Genomic DNA, 16,972 nt, shown 5'->3' on the forward strand with positions numbered 1-16,972 from the left:
AAATTGTTGATCCTGATGCAGATGAAATGGGTAGTAAAAAGTCTGTCAAGAGTATCCAGCGACCAAAGTAGATAATTTGTCAAGACAGCTAGTACAATTTTCAATAAATACATACAACAGAAGATAACATCTCAGAAGCTTCTATATACAGGGAATCATTTCAATTTAAGAGCATCTTACAAACCCTTTCCTGAAATGGGACTAATTCATACTGAGAGAGTAGAAGTTTCAGATCATTACAGTAAGAGAGGTGAAATATAAAGGAATAGCTTCAGCCTCACTTTAAGTCCTACTAACCAAATCACTTCTACATGCTGCTGCTTCCTGCAGTAACCTTTACTGCATCAGCTCTTCACCACCCAAGGCTAATCTTTCGGACAGATGAGGCTTTTTTAGTTAATATGTACTAATAAAACCTTCAAAGTTACACTCAGGCGCTAGAAAATCTGGTGAAGATTTTATTCCTAGATCAACCCAATTGATATTGCATGGCAATTATTTATGCTTTGTTCTGAACTCTACATGGTGCATAATAATCACATATGCTCTTGCTCAGTATCTTGTCACTTGAGTTAGTCAGCAAAAGGATGGATCAGAAATAGTACAGCTAGAGCTGGAAATACATTTGTCTGTGTCACCTTCACACCATATGTATAATTTTATTATCATTTATTCCACTTTTCTAGTTCTTGCTAAACTCCTTTCTGCAGATGTTGGATTTGCTGTCAGAAGAGGAATCCTTATGCTCTCCATCTTCTCCCACCATCAACAAATGATGGTTACCAAGTACATGCCAGAACGTTAATTTTATCCCTAATGGGAGCCCCAGCACATGTGTTTCTTTAGCTTCACTTTTCTACAGTTGCAGTGATCAAAAGAGAATCTCAATTTCTAAGACTAACTTCCTTTCTTAAAGAAAATCAACCAGGAAGGCAGATGATGAGATTATCAAAGGAACAAATAACTAGGTCTCCAAAATGCTTGAATTGTTTTCCTTTGATATGCCAGTGTGGACAAAATAAAGGCCATATGAGGTAGTTCAGCAATTTACAGGCTATTTGTAGGACGACAATAAAATTTTACTTTTAAACTGTTAGTCACTGAAAAAAAAATGTTTATTTATGTGGCAAATCCTTTTTTATCATTCTTGATAACCAAACCTCCAAAACTTTTTCTGTTTTTCATTAAAAACTAACAACTATCTCAAGAAGAAAATATATTTTCAAACATAATCAACAAGACATACGAAATCCCTGTCATATATCCCTTACTTGCTTTTAAGTACTTAATAGCAATGTATTTACCCATAGTATTTAGGATCTATGTATTTTTATAAGTACACATTCTCTCTAACTCTGGATTTTTTTAAAGAGTTGCCCAATTGAAGAATTATTTGGAACTCTTTTCTATATTTTTTTGAGATTATTGTCAGAAAAGACACAGTACAGCATAAGAACCTCACGGATCCACTCACCTGTAAACAACACCTACTAAATAGGAATACACATACATATACATATGTATGGATTTGAAGGCAAAAAAGAAAGGGTCAATATGTTTTCCTACATCTTCAGGATCTTTGAATTAATGAAAAAATTTCAGCCTTAGAATTGGAGGAACTGGATTTTTAATTTTCCAGCAATATTAACATTCAACCATTGTAAGAATATTTGAGATAATGGGAAACACAGTTCTCATTAGAATTCTGTTTCATACGGTAATAGAAAAATGAAAAATAACTAATACATTATTTGGACAGCATTTTCAAAAGGATTGTGGCCTAAGAGAGTAGGTGACTTCAGGAGAAGATTGTTAGGTTAAACCTTTGAAAAATATGCTATTTACGCCACCCATTTTTACCTTCTCACAGCAGCACACAGGGAATGAAATCCTGGCCCTGCATAATGCTATGGGAACTTTGCTACCGACTTCAGCAGAGATAAAATGGGTTCTATCATAGTCCATTTATGTAGAGGGAAATGATGAGACAAATATAAGGAAACTCCAGTTATCCTACTTATTCACTGCTTTCTTCAAGAGAGACTGAGAAAATCAGGGCAAAAAAGTATTGGAGACTGGAGATTTTACTGAATCAAATTATTTAAGAAAGCAGAAATGTTACCTTTTTTTCCTACTTATATTTGTTTGTTGGTTGTTTTTTTTTTCCACAGGGGGAAAAACAATATAGGAGGAGAAGTATTTGGATGGTTGATTTAGATTCTGTTTTACCTCTAGTCTCTCAACAGACAGGGACTGCAGGTAGGCTCAGGTTGTCTGAATACAACTGTCACAACGTGGATGTGATGAGACGAATAATGAAGACCACTTCAGGAATATTTCACTATTGGCTGTTTGACTGCAAAAAACTCTTGTCACACTCTGCCAGAAGACTGCTAAGTAGCAGAGGAGAAAGCACTGCTGAAAAGGAGGATTATACCTGGAACTATCTAGAAAACATATTTTTGGGAAAAAGAAATCAAAGCCTGGGGAAAAAACACCCTAATTCACATTTCAAATTCAAAGATGCTCCTCAAGGGAAAGATGCCCATTAAGGGGAAGAAATAAAATGGTCTGCCCCACTGAAAGTCAGCCTCTGATTTTCCCTGTCACCCAGGCTCAGGTATGGCAGACCTACCTGCCCAGGAGGAGGTACCCAGGGGCAGCTGGGAAAGGAAGGATTCCCACAGGCCAGGACTCATGGACAGCCCCGCTAACACAGGCTGGTGACCTCTAGGAAGCCCAGAAATGTAGCCCTGAGGAGGTCATCGGGCAGGAACATGGGGTGTGAGGTGGCATTATCACTTTTATCAGAGAGCTCGTTAACACTGCGATAATCTGTCACTGATTGAAAAGACAATTGTTCGCATAAAGTAGGTTTTCTACCAGCATACTATGAAAGTTTTTAGAAATTGCCAGTTCCCAAAGGAAGAAAGCACTCATACCACAGCAAAGCCAGGCCTGCTCATCACTCACTCCTTTGCTGACAGGAGTGACTAGCCACCAGGTAGATCCCTTACTACTCCACATCTACAACAGAGATGTAAGGAGAAGACGACTGAAGGAGAATGAGGAAAAGCCTGTATATGAAATCCTTTAATGCTTGATAGTATGCAGTAAATTAATTGACTGTTAATTAACCGATAATAAATGTGAACGCATTTTTTAAAAAGCAGAAAGTCATCAATAGACATGAGCAATTCCTAGTATCTTAACCTCATTCAGATCAGGCGGAGCCCAATACTCTTTCCCAAACAAAATGGGTTGAGTTGGACTAAGTAATTTTTACACATAATATATCTACAATATGACCCATCATGAATTTAAGAAAACTAAATGCACAAACAGTTTGCTTGCATAGATCCTTACTGCAACGTTATGTGAACTCTTTATGCAGTACTGAGGTATCATCTTCCTATTTGTCAAAAATAACTAAAAAAATTGCTAACCGAACACTATGTCTCAGATACTATGTAGCCTCACTTTCATCCTCTATCATCTCAGAGATAACTGGACTATTCTGGATTTCTCTTAAAGAAGAGCTAGCTGAAGGTTTGGAATTTCTCTCTTACACTCCCAATTTGGGACAAAAAGTCCCAATAGAAAGGCTTTTCAAAAAATTACAAGTTCAGAAAGCTTGTATGTCACAATACTTTCTTCTGAATGAGTTTAGTACCACTTACTGAGCATCAAGAGTTTGGTGCTCATATGATTCTTCATGTATTAGGCTCTTTGATCAAATGACATCTCCTACGCTGCATCATCTTATGGCAGATTAATTTCCCTCAGCCAGAGGACAGATGTAGCATAGCCAGAAACCTTATGCAGAATCATATGGGCATGAGGCTCCTAAATTGCAGCTCACTGGAGACGCTCTGGCAGCTCCAACAAGTAGAAATTGCAAGTGAAACTGACTCAGACAGAACTTTTGACTTCAGTTCACACAAAAGAAAACGAATCAATCATGTCAAAATTGTCATTTTTCCATAGAAAGTATCAAGTTAAAAAGGAAACCACATATCTACAGTAGAAAAACACAAGTTCTGACTAACTTTGCTAATGATGTAATAAATAAAACTGTAAAATATTATGTCTCACTTTTGCTTCACTACAGATATATATCTGCATCCTACCAGATATATGTGCTACTGACCTTTTTATACTTTCTACTGGGACTACAGAACAAAGTTTATTGATGAGTTTTATTTCCTAGCGAAAGACTATAAATACAGTAATAGGTATTCCTATTTCTCCTCTTCCTTGAGGAAGGACAGCTTCACCTGGCTGTGATTATAAATGATCGATTAGCCTTTTTGTTTACTGGTTGCTAACTTAAGTTTGAGAAATCACTAGGAAATACCCAAGCAGAAACATCAAAAATAAATGACTACCTACACTAGTACAGTGGCTACTTTCAGATTTGTAACATACTAATTACAAATCTCTTTAAGACTATAAAAGTATTAAAGTATCAAACCAATCATAGTGATTTGTTCAGTTAATTTAGGACCTGAACTCTGTAAATGCCAAAGGAAAACGACCCTTGATCTATCTATCAAAAGATATTAGCTCTGGGAACATACCTTGCTGGATGAGCTCCAGTTGTAAATTACAGAATATATTTTAGCAGACAGACTCACTCAAGGTCTGGGAACAAATTAAGTGTTTCCTTATTTTTCTATTTTCTTTTTTTGTTTGTTTTCCTGTAGCTCTATGTGTCTATTACCTATCCTCTTAATAGGATTATACCATTTTCTCATTCATATTATACTGTGTTTTTCATCTTCCTTAACTTCAGAGTACCAACTCCACATTTGCCTTCTGGTTAAAAAAAATCAGGAGATGAAATCATACTTTTCCCTCCATCTTTCCAATGGCAACATGAACAGAAGGACAAGCACATGATTTTTCTCAACTCTGAGCATCCCTTGGACCAAGCAAGAATTTTCAGTGAAATGAAAGGCAAACTGTCCTTGCTCCCCCCATGCATGGCAGAGGGAAACCTCCAGTAAAGTCAGCAGAGGGCTCTCCATTGCCTCAGTAGATGACAGATACAAGGTGGTCACACAAACACTTTTTTTTTTTAATTTGTTACTGTAGTAACAGTTTATTTTTTGTGTGTGTGTATATATATATAGGTAGGGAAGGAAGAAGAGAGATATTCAAAATTATGAAGTAAACCCAATGATTTTGGATGCTGCTATCTGACTTTATTTTGCTTTCATATAAGTTTAAACTTAATCTCAGAAATGCATTAAACAGAAAAAAAAAAAGGCTTTGGTCTTTAAACATGCTAGATGTCTCACAGCTTTTACTGATTTTTAATGAAATTGTTTTCCCCATATTTTAGACATTCTTTAAGTTATAGAATCATAGAATCATAGAATCATTAAGGTTGGAAAAGACCTCTAAGATCATCCAGTCCAACGGTCAACTCAACACCACCATGCCCACTAAACCGTGTCCCCAAGCGCCTCATCTATACGTCTTTTAAATACTTCCAGGGATGGTGACTCAACCACTTCCCTGGGCAGCCTGGTCCAACGTTTAACCACTCTTTCAGTGAAGAAATTTTTCCTAATGCCCAATCTAAAACTCCCTTGGCGCAACTTGAGGCCATTTGTTACATGAATATAACTTAGGGTGTAATACTAGACTTCCCATTTTGAAAAACCTTTGCATCAAAATCATATTTGGATTTCTAAAGTTTGTTGTCCTGATTTTCAAACGTACTAAACACATATTTATTCACCTTGGAGCCAGAGGGCAAAGTCAGAATCAGCTGTGAATAATAAGCATTTATGAAGAACATAATAATTTATATGCTTAGAAATAGACGGCAATTTAAATTAAATGTAGGTACCAACATTTGAAAATGTTGGCCCTGGATCACATAAAAAAGACTCCAGGGATGCCATTAACTGAATTGACCTCTTGTGTGCATAATTGGCATTAAGGCCAAAAAAGCCAACAACTGTACCTTTGGAAATTTAATTTAGTAAGGACAGTATATGATGGTTTTGTTATGAACCTCTGATTATTATGAAAACACTGATTGCATGGCCTGTTTCCTTAGAAACTAACCAAAAGGTGACACATTCTGTTGACTTTCTATTATATATTCATAACATCATCTTTCAATTCTATGTCATAAAGAATTTATGTAGGACATTAATCATGCAAGGCCATTAAATTGTTATCTCATTTCAGTGATAATTGTTTACTGCTATAAATGGTTCATGTTTTGTTCCAACAGTTGGACTGTGACTAAAATGTATCCTCAGAGTAGCGTTGGCAAAGAAGATTAACTTCTTCAGAGAGAAGGAGCTATGAAAGTAGGGGAGCATCTTATTATTGCGTATGAGAAAATATGACTTATAAAAACTGTGTAATTCAATCACCAAGTGGACCAAATGAAGCAGTGGCAATAAGAAACCTAACCTGCTCACAGCTATGTGCATCTGATCAAGAGTGCTAGGGAAAAAATTTTGCAAGATCCTTGATTTAATAATGTACCTGGCCCCTTTCCCAAAATATAATGAAGAGGGTATAAAACGTTTTCCTTTTTATAATTGCTTAAAACAATGTAGCATGTAAGCCAAAATGTAATGAAACTGAACTATGAAATACACATGCCATTACGAGGAAAACACAAACTGCAAAAAAAACCCTCAAACATTTACAGAAAGGAATGTTCATAAAAAACAGCAAACCTGCCCCCCAGCATAACTCAGCTAATCAGAGTTATGCTGTGCAATGCAATGATTTGTCACCTGCTTTTAGATTTCCCTATTGACTTCTGTGTGGAATAAGAATGGGATCAATTTAAAGCAGTCCTTTAATCCCAAGGGTGCCATCACTAACGCTGCTGTCTGTTACTGCTTTCTAAATGGAACCCAACGATATATTTTTCTGTAGCAAAGTGTCTACTTTATGAGCATAATAAATAGCAATGTCCCTTTAATGACAACTTTAGCTTTGGCCATTATGGTACATTTTAAGTGCTTAAAAACACTAATGGGAGCTATACAGTGTTAATTATACTTAAGATATGAGTGCTGTACACAAGAACTACTGCAACATTAAGTAAAACACTTCTGCTAATCCTAATTATAGCCTGTATAGAAGAGATAAGAGAAATCAAGTGCTCCTTCTACAGCAAGTTCTTAAAATAGCAGAGACAGGAAGGACAAATTGGCTGGAAAAACACTGGGAGCACTTTCTAGCATAGGACTTGATCCTTATTTGCACCATTTATATAAGCAGCTACTTGCATGAATTCTGCTGTGCAGAAGCAGATATATATCTCTCTATATATATATCTATTGGCCCTGTAATCAGCCCTGTACAGACTAATTTGTGCCCTGTAAAAGCCAGCTGGGCTCTGTGTAAACATGAAACAACACATAGGCATTAATCTGAGCGAGCAGGCCAGAGACTTTAAGAATACAGGGATGAAGGGCAGGCTGAGCAGGAAAGTCTAGATTCACCTTGACTAACGTTATGCGTTTAACTCTGGTGCCTGAGTTCAGAGGAAAATTGCTGGGCCATTTTTACACCCATTAGTTTTCCAGGGGTGACACAGATTTTCCTGTAGCAGCCATTCGTCCCTGTTTATCTCCACAGACCACAGAAGAAATCTAAGGTGACTATGCTCCACTTTAGGCAACTCACCATTACAGTTGGTAACATTTCTCGAAATGTGACACTTTACCTAAGTTTGCATAAGGTGTTCATCCCTGGCCTAGAAATTAGATCAACAGATCCCAAACCAGTTCAACTCCTGCGGTAGGTAATCACAGCAAATGTAAAACAATAGATAAAGCCAACTTAATTATCATTACACACTTTGCTAACAGTTCTAGATGCGTATAAAGCAATTTACATCCTCCGCAAGAAATAAACACAATCATTGGTGGAACTAGGAAAAAAAACCATCTTCACTGAGCCAATGGCCATCCAGGGATATATAAACAAATGATATAGCTGTACAGAGAAAATTATAAAGCAACCCTCTTTCAGAAGGTCGTGAGCATCTAACAGAAATAATTGAAAAGCACAGAAAAGGAACATGTTCAATGAAAGCACAGTTTAAAATGTATTGGTTTTTTCTTCCACATGATACAGTCCAATGACTTACTGTTTCAATGCACTTATTTTCAGCCAGTTGAGGACTACATTGACATCAGAAAGAACAAACCTAGAAACTTCCTATTCTTCAAGTACTCCAAGACTTCAGCTACTTACTTAGTTTGCAAATTAACTGGGAGAAGAAGTGACAAGAGACTTCAGCATACTGCTGAAGTACTGACTGGATTGCTAGCAAAACCCAACCTGTCCCTCTCTTTATCATTCAAACACATATTTTGTAAGCTCCATTTCTCTTCAGACTTTTGGTAACAACTGTATCTTATTTACTATGTCCATACTCTGCACATAAACTGTTATTTTCAGGAAAACAGTCCCTGTTAGTCTCCTCCTTTTACAGAGGTTCCCTGAAGTTATCAGCAGCTCAGTCATGAGGATGAACTGGGACTTTGGTTCCAAAATGAAAAGAGAGAAAAACATAATCTTCTGAAAGCAACTGTGTTGCTTGAAGCTAGGTCAGTCAGGTTTTCATGACTACAACTAAATGTTTTATCTACAAGTTTGCCAGCACTTTCTTGAAGGTAAATTACTGAAGAATTCTTAAATTTAACCATTGCTTGTATCAAAACTAGTGCAATAAACTTCAGATATGTGTGCAACATAAAAAAAAAGGCAAAGCAAAGAAAATGTGCTGCAGCTGATGGTATCTAATTACTGTGGAAATAGATTGTGGTTTCTTGTTTTGTACAGTTTTTTATTTATCCTACTGTTCCCACTCTGCCGTTTCAGACATAGCTATGTGAATGTTTGCAACATTATGCATTTTAAGGAAAATATAGGCAGGGCCTAAGAAAATGATGGTCATACGCTGAGGTAACACCTGACAGGTTCAAGCTGCCAGACACAAATGCAGCCCCCACATCCAAAGAGTCATGACCTAGCAGTATAACAACGTGCAACAGGGGAAGAACCAGAACCTCAGCAGTTCTGAGGAGGACAAAGAGACAATAAAGATGGATGCATATTTTTTTTTCTCAGATCATGATAGTGACCTCTTGGGTAAAGCACAGAAAGTCTTACAGAGGACATGTTACAATTATTAATTCAAGCTTTTAGAACAGAATACAAAGCCTTCTGAAGACAGAAAATGCTAAAATATGTTATTATTCTAAATAATAATAAAAAATGTTCCAATATCCTGCAGAGATTGTATTGCATCAGCCTTGATTTAACACTGAAAAACAATGCATGTGTTTAGCATCTTACAGATTTATTCACATTGAGCATTCAAAAGAAGTGTTCTTTGAAGAATCCTTATCAACTCAAAATGATTCTTTTATAAACTGCAAAATTTAAAAGCTGTTCTTCCTTTGCCATCTTTATAGACGTATTTTTCAAATATGCTTTCTTCCTCTTCAGATAGTAACAGAGTTTCTTTTTGCGCTTGCGCTACAGCACAGAAAAAGGTGCAAATGTTTTGACCATTGCAATTTGATATTCCACACTGCCTTGATAAGACATCAGAAATATCCTCATAATTTGTGATCCATCTAGGACTATTTCTGTAAAACTTTTTTGATACATAGTTTGTTACTTTGGTACTATTTCCACAAGACTGCCAATATTTATTTTGCCATGGTTAGGTAACTCTTATAAATACGGAGAATATATGCCCATTCCCTAAATCGACATTGACAATCCATAATATTTAAATAGAATTAACATCACCAATTTTCAGTGTAGAGTACATTCAGTGGGCTTGCTGCAAAATGCACAGGATTCAGAATAATTAGCATATAAAGCTACTCTTGCCATTTTGCTCCTCTATTTATATTAGAACTCATTACTGTGCCATCATATTTCAGAAGTAGCGATGCAGAATTTGGATTTGACAACAATTCAGGAATGAGCCAGCCAGCAAATTATCTGCAGGGACTCACAGACCTTTCTATAATATCTGCCCACCTCGGCATCTCTCCAAGTAACTGCATTTTCATGTCACTCAAGAGTGCTGCCCGCAAGTTGGAGTGCCAGCTGATCTGTATTGCAAATGATACAAGTTGTTTCATTCATAAGAGACAGAATTCACCCTGGTAAAGTCAAAGGCAGCGAGGGAGCAGAGGCAGTCCCAGTCCACCTGCAGCCCTAGCCCAGCTCAATGGGGCTGTGGGGGAAGATAGGGGCCGGACTTGCCCACAGGGCCCTCGAACTTATCCCCTTCTATACAGGTGCTGATAGGTGCAAAGAATGCTGGAGAATCAAGGTAACAGACCAGACCGTGGAGCTTCATCAGAAGTTTTAGATACAAGGAAGAAACGTTTTATGATGAGGGTGGTGAGATACCAGAATAGGATGCCCAGAGAAGCTGTGGATGTCCCATCCCTGGAAGCGTTCAAGGCCAGGTCGTGTGGGGTTTTCAGCAACCTGACCTAATGGAAGATATCCCTGCCCACGGCAGGGGGTTTGGACTAGATGAGCTTTAAAGGTCCCTTCCAACGCAAACCATTCTGTGGTTCTAAGTTAACACCTGCTAAACTGCAGGGTCAGCAGGTTACTGGGCACACTGTGGATGTGTGAGGGTACTGACACACCATCTGCTTCTGGGGGTAATCCCAATTTAAGAGGCTGCTGCTATTTATGGTCTTTCCAGCCTTCTTGTTTCATTCTCAGTCTAGGGTTGTAATTAATCGTCCTTTCAGTTGTGTCTAACCATTTCCAGTGCTGAACAGTAAACTGAACAATGAATATCTACCCTTTAACTTGCATATTGGCACAACTAAAGGAGTGGTGAACTGCCTAGTCTGAAGGTGCATCCAGAGAGAGACAGGATGCTGGCTTCTTCTGGCTTTCCACCTAGAGAAAACATAATCGGTACCTTCACAGCAGGATGCCAAGAAAGTGAGAAAGACAGAAGCTAGGAGTGGCTTACAGGAAGAAGAAGAAGAAGAGAGAAAGCTTCTTGCAAGACCAGAATTGCTGGAGAAGGTAGACTTGAAGTTTCTGAAAACGGAGACTTCTGTCTACTGCTTGCTTAGACTAAGATTACACAAACAGGTCTCATTTGTGCACATTTTTTGTTAATAAAGAGGTGCCCCAAATATTCTTAACTTCTGTTTTCAATTCGCTTTGCTTGATAGCACAGCTGAGAATCAATAATGCGTAGGAGCTTCTTTAACCATAACTCATTGAAACAGGTAGGAATATAATAATTATCTTCACCTGATCTACACCACTGCAATGTTTTTTGGTGTCACTATCCTGGGGAAAAAAAAATTCCTCTCTCTTTTCTTTGTTCTAGCTCATATACTTCTTATTACACCATAATATTGCAGGCTTGGTAACACTTAGTCCCATGCACAGTAGCCCAGGAAGTAAAGTCCTACTGCTAACATCTTTTAAGCATACCCTTCCTGGAGAAGCCATTTCCTTTGCAATATGTAAGATGGGGGTCTCAAACTGTATACAAGCAGTTCAATCACTCCGGACAATTTCAGACAGAGCACAGAAATTCATCTCTCTCTTTTCTACAGTAATTCCTCTGTGTCGAAATGCTGGCACGTTTATAGCTTTGGATAGAAGTGCTGATATGATGTACCTATACTGCGGATAAATAGAGGACTTCACTTTTCAGTGCTATCAATCTCACAAGGACTGTATTTACTTTACAATTTCATGAAAATAAAAATAATGGACTGAGACCTCTTTTCTCTGGTAAAACTTCTATGAGAAAAGCGTAATAAGTCTATGAGGTATTAAGTGCTCTCAGTGTCTTCAACTGCCCAAGTCAACAGGAGTTTCTGGCATCCAGCACCACACAAGAATTTCACAGTATCTTAAGGCATTCAATTCTGCACAAACAAACCTTGGGCTAAAGTCTTCCCCAAACAGGCAGAGCATCACTTATATCCCTCATCTTCTCCTGACCAGTGCCACTTTTGTGTTTAGTATGTGCCATTTGAAATACCATAGAAGTCAGTTTGAGAATTTGCAAATGATATTTGAATGAGGCTTCTAGGGGGAATTATAACGCAGCAGGCAAATAGCCACTGGACTGACCATCTCTCTCTCTCTCCCCCCCCACCCCTCCCTATTTCAGACCTGGATTTTATCTTGAATTGTGCCCGTTTTCCCGTCAAGGACGGGTGTAATTCTGGTGGAATGCAATCAGTGAAAATATTAATACAGATTTCTGTTAATATACATTACCTCAAAGTTAGTGAGGTCACTATTTTTTTACCAGCCATGAAAAAATAAAAAGATAGTTTATCTCCTTAAACTATCATTTGGCTATTGTCAAAAACAACAACAAATAAAAATTAAATAATGTATGGAAAAAATATTACTTTCTTAATAATACATAACCCTCTTCTGAAGGAGTCATCTTAAAGCACATTAAAAAAATCTACTTTTTATTCTAGCATACTGTTGATCATTATAAAGCTTATCTAGCAGCCATCACAGAAACATCTCAGAGAATCTCTTGCTCTGGAACACGGTGCCAAGACGAAAGTGTCAAGTCCAGATTTTCTTCTTTTTATACTCTTCCAGTCAATAGGCTTCCCTACCAGATTGGTCTTTTGTGTTTACAAGTAATTGGTGCAGCAGTTTTGTCATTTCTGAGTATTAATAGCACAATTTTCTTACTTTTGTGGCCCAACCTTGAACACCTTTGAGGTACTATATATCAAAATACTGCTTTGTCAACACCAAATTTGGCTCCTTAAGTATGGTAGATGAAGACAGAATTTCTTTACTATATTCTGGACCCAAGACACAAAATTTGATAACACTTAATACTCACGTTTAAAAATTATTTATAAAGCATAGAAAGATCACTTGTACATGTAACAAGACATGAGTAGCATGTGTTACAGATTGGTACAATATATTGTTGCTAATGTGTGATTAGCTAGAACTCTTTATAACATGAATATTTGAGTAATAGTTTATTAGATCATACATTAATATTTTTACTAAAACTTTTAGAAGATTTATTAATATACCTTTGAAATATACTATGTTAAAAATTTCAAAACTGTTAAGTGTAGAACTGGGACCACAAATTAAATTCACTAAAAAAAAAAAAAATCAATGAAGAATGTTCTCATGGATCTGAAATCAATCAAAATGTCCACCTTTTCAATGTTGTAAGGGGGAAAAAAGGAGGATTGATTTATCACTGCAACTTTCCTAACCGTAAATCAGGATCACAGAATGGCTGATGTTGGAAGGGACATCTGGAGGTCATCTAGTCCATCCCCCCTCCTGTTCAAGCAGGACTACCTACGGCCAGTTGCCCAGGACCATCTGTGTCCAGACAGCTTTTGAGTATCTCCAAGGATGGAGACTCCACAACCTCTCTGGGCAACATGTGCCAGTGCTCTGTCACTCTCACAGTGAAGAAGTGTTTCCTGATGCTCAGAAGGAACCTCCTGTGTTTCAGCATGTGCCCGTTGCTTCTTGTCCTGCCACTGGGCACCACTGAAAAGAGCCTGGCTCCGTCCTCTTTGCACACTCCCTTCAGGTATTTATATACATTAATAAGGTGACCCCTGAGCCTTCTCTGCTCCAGGCTGAACAGTCCCAGCTCTCTCAGCCTTTCCTCACAGGAGGTAGATTCCAGTCCCTCAATGCTCTTAGCTGCCTTTCATCGGGCTCTCTCCAGTATGTCCATGTCTCTCTTGTACTAGGGAGCCCAGCACTGGATCCAGCACTCCAGATGTGGCCTCACCAGTGCTGAAGAGAGCGGAAGGGTCACATCCTTTGATCTGCTGGCAATGCTTTTCCTAATGCAGCTTAGCACACCGTTAGCCTTCTTTCTTGCAAGGGCACATTGCTGGCTTATGTACAACATGGTGTCCACCAGGATCCCCAAGGCCTTTTCTGCAAAGCTACTTTCCAGCCAGTCCCCAGCATATACTGGTGCACAGGGTTGTTCCTCCCCAGGTGTAGGAGTTGGCACTTCCCTTTGGGGCACTTTATGAGGTTCCTGTCAGCCTGTTTCTCCAGCCTGTCGAGGTCCCTCTGGAAGGCAGCACAACCCTCTGGCAATCAGACACTCTTCCCAGTTTTGTGTCATCAGCAAACTTGCTGAAGGTACACTCTGCCCCTTCATCCAGATCATTAATGAAGATGTTAAACAGGACTGGAGCCAATATTGGCCCCTGGGGTACACCACTAGTTACTGGCCTCCAACTAGACTGTGCCACTTATCACCACCCTCTGGGCCTGGCCTTTCAGCCAGTTTTCAATCCACCTCATTACTCATCCAGCCCACATATCAAGATCTTGTCTATGAGGATCTTATGGGAGACAGTGTCAAAGGCCTTCCTGAAGTCCAAGCAGAGAATATCCACTGCTCAAGCAATCATTTCTGCTAGCAAATGTGCTGCTGAAGTTGATCATAGACTATTCCATTTCCAGATGCCCAGGGAAAACACAACATTCTTGCCTATTGAAATTTCAATCTGGATTACATGGAATTGGCTGATTGACCAAATTTGTTTACTAGGATGAAGCTACAATAAAGTCATTCTTTATAAACTAGTTGGACCTGCTCCTTCTCACTCAAAAAGGTAATTACAGGGCCTGGTAATTAATTGTTATTTCTATTCATACAAATGGAAATTGCTAGGGTTTTTTTCCTCTTTTTGCAGTTTTACAAGTGGAATGCAGACAACTTTATGTCTGAGAGAGATCAGAGGCATAAACTTGCCAGAGCTCTCATCTTGTATAATATTATCTGTGTTCCAGCTAAGCTGATTGCATTTTTCTCTGTTGGCATTAGTTTACATTTCATTTTCCCCATCATGTTAGGATACACCACTGTGTCCAAAAAGCAACACCAGCTTCCAAAGATTTGTTCAGTTACCCTTTCAACTCTCTTAAATGTCTGTATCTTATAACAAAGATCATAGATGATAAGCTTATACTGTTATCTTGTTTATACATTCTTAGCAAATTAATTTCCTCCTTTGTCTAGTCCCATCGTGTGTCCTGCAAGGGAACTGACTGTTTCTTCCATAGAAGGTAGTTATTTACTGCTTGCTATGTGTTTGTTGTGTTTTTGTTGGTTGTTTTTTTTTCTGTTCCATTACATATTATGGTACTGTGTCTCTTTGGATTGCTATATTCCAGCTGCAGTACTAGCCTCATAACAAAAAATATGCATACAGTGCTCTCATCCTGAATAATAATGGGTCCATTTCTGAAAAAAAATTCTGATGATACCCTGTGCTGAAAATGATGGAACCATTGAGAGCCTCGGGGCTAAAGCTGATAAATGGATATACCACAAGAACAGGCTACTCTGAATCTTGGTTATGGGGAGCACTTGGGAGAGATGATATTGGTTCTAATTAAATGTTCATAAATATCATTAAATACAGATGGCCTTTTCAGGAAAGCTAAAATAAGCATAGTCTTTTTAATGTCTGCTTCCTTATTGAAACACGTCTGTATCTTTTCTTTTTTATATTTTAACATTCCTTTTCGTCCCTTTTTGTCTGTTTTAACAAACATATCTGAATATATATTGCCATGAAAAACACTGCTTTAAAGTGTTTTTTTCTAAGACTACATTGAAATAGCCATACTGGTAAATTAAACAGATTCAAGGCATTTCTGTGATAGGAAGGATATTTAACACAGTAAGGCTTTTGCTTGTTTTATAGTTTTAACAGGCTGCTGCTCACCAAAGCAGAGCGATTTAAAATGAGGAAGCGGTATTGCCACTGGGCAGCGTGTGGGAGCTCTGAAGGCACTAGGAGGGTACAGGTCCCCCCAGCAGTCTGTGTTCTGGGACATCCCTTCCAAACCTCCAAAGGTAGGCCACATCATTCAAAGCATTATTGATGTGCTTAAGGTGTTGAGTGTTCTCTCACTTTAAAAATTTAATGGGATTTTTGCTCCTAACTGATTAAGAAACATTTGAAAAGGGAATGGAAACCCCGCAGCTTTTTTATAATTTGCACACTGGTACCTTGCATTTCATACAGTGGATTAATTCTTCCCTTTATTTTTAATTGCATGCACATGCTGGAGGAAAAACATTTTTTTTTTACTTCCTATTCCAGGTCACCTCTGGGCAGGTTATGGGATACTTTGGCCCACTATTGAATTAAGTACTTTACTATACTTTATTTATATGCATCAGACACAACTACAAAAGTAATTGCATAAGTTCATATAGTAAAATCGTCTTTAGTCCATGCAGGCATTTTTTTCAAAATAACCATGGGAAAGCTTATCTATATGGGCACAGAACCAAGACTGAAACACACACTGTATCTGCCAGACCATGCAAAAAAGCACTGTCATAATTCTTACATTTTAACAGTTTTGTTTACTTTATGAACTCTGCCAAATAATTACAAACGGTTATGGTAGAGGATGGATGGATGGGTGATGAGTCTATAGATGGACAGCTAGTGGATAATGGATAATACTCATCCGTAATGGAGCTTACACAGCATTTTAATAAATCCACAGTATGCAGAACGTACACATTTCTGAAGAGAGAGAAGAAAACAATCAGCTGGCACATTGTCACAAGTCTGTTGAGGTGGAACTGAATGGAATGGTATAACCGTCATGCACCGGGCATACTGTGACAGGTTATAGACAGTTGATAAAATGAAATTTTAAGTAAAGGAGCAACCTTGTTCTATTGTATCCTGCAATTAAAGCCATTAGGCAAAAGAAAAATCATTTTGATTTCCACCTTTATGATTCTGGAATGTATCTCTTCATTGTGCTGATAAAATCTAATGTGTTATATATTTCACCATGACAAAATATAATTGACGTCATGAACAGTTTTAAATTATTGCTTGTATAATGTATGCTTTCAGGAGAACTGCATTTATTATTGTAAAATTTCTGAAAC

Source organism: Calonectris borealis, chromosome 1 (genome assembly GCF_964195595.1).
Source record: "Calonectris borealis chromosome 1, bCalBor7.hap1.2, whole genome shotgun sequence".
Classification (NCBI taxonomy): domain Eukaryota; kingdom Metazoa; phylum Chordata; class Aves; order Procellariiformes; family Procellariidae; genus Calonectris; species Calonectris borealis.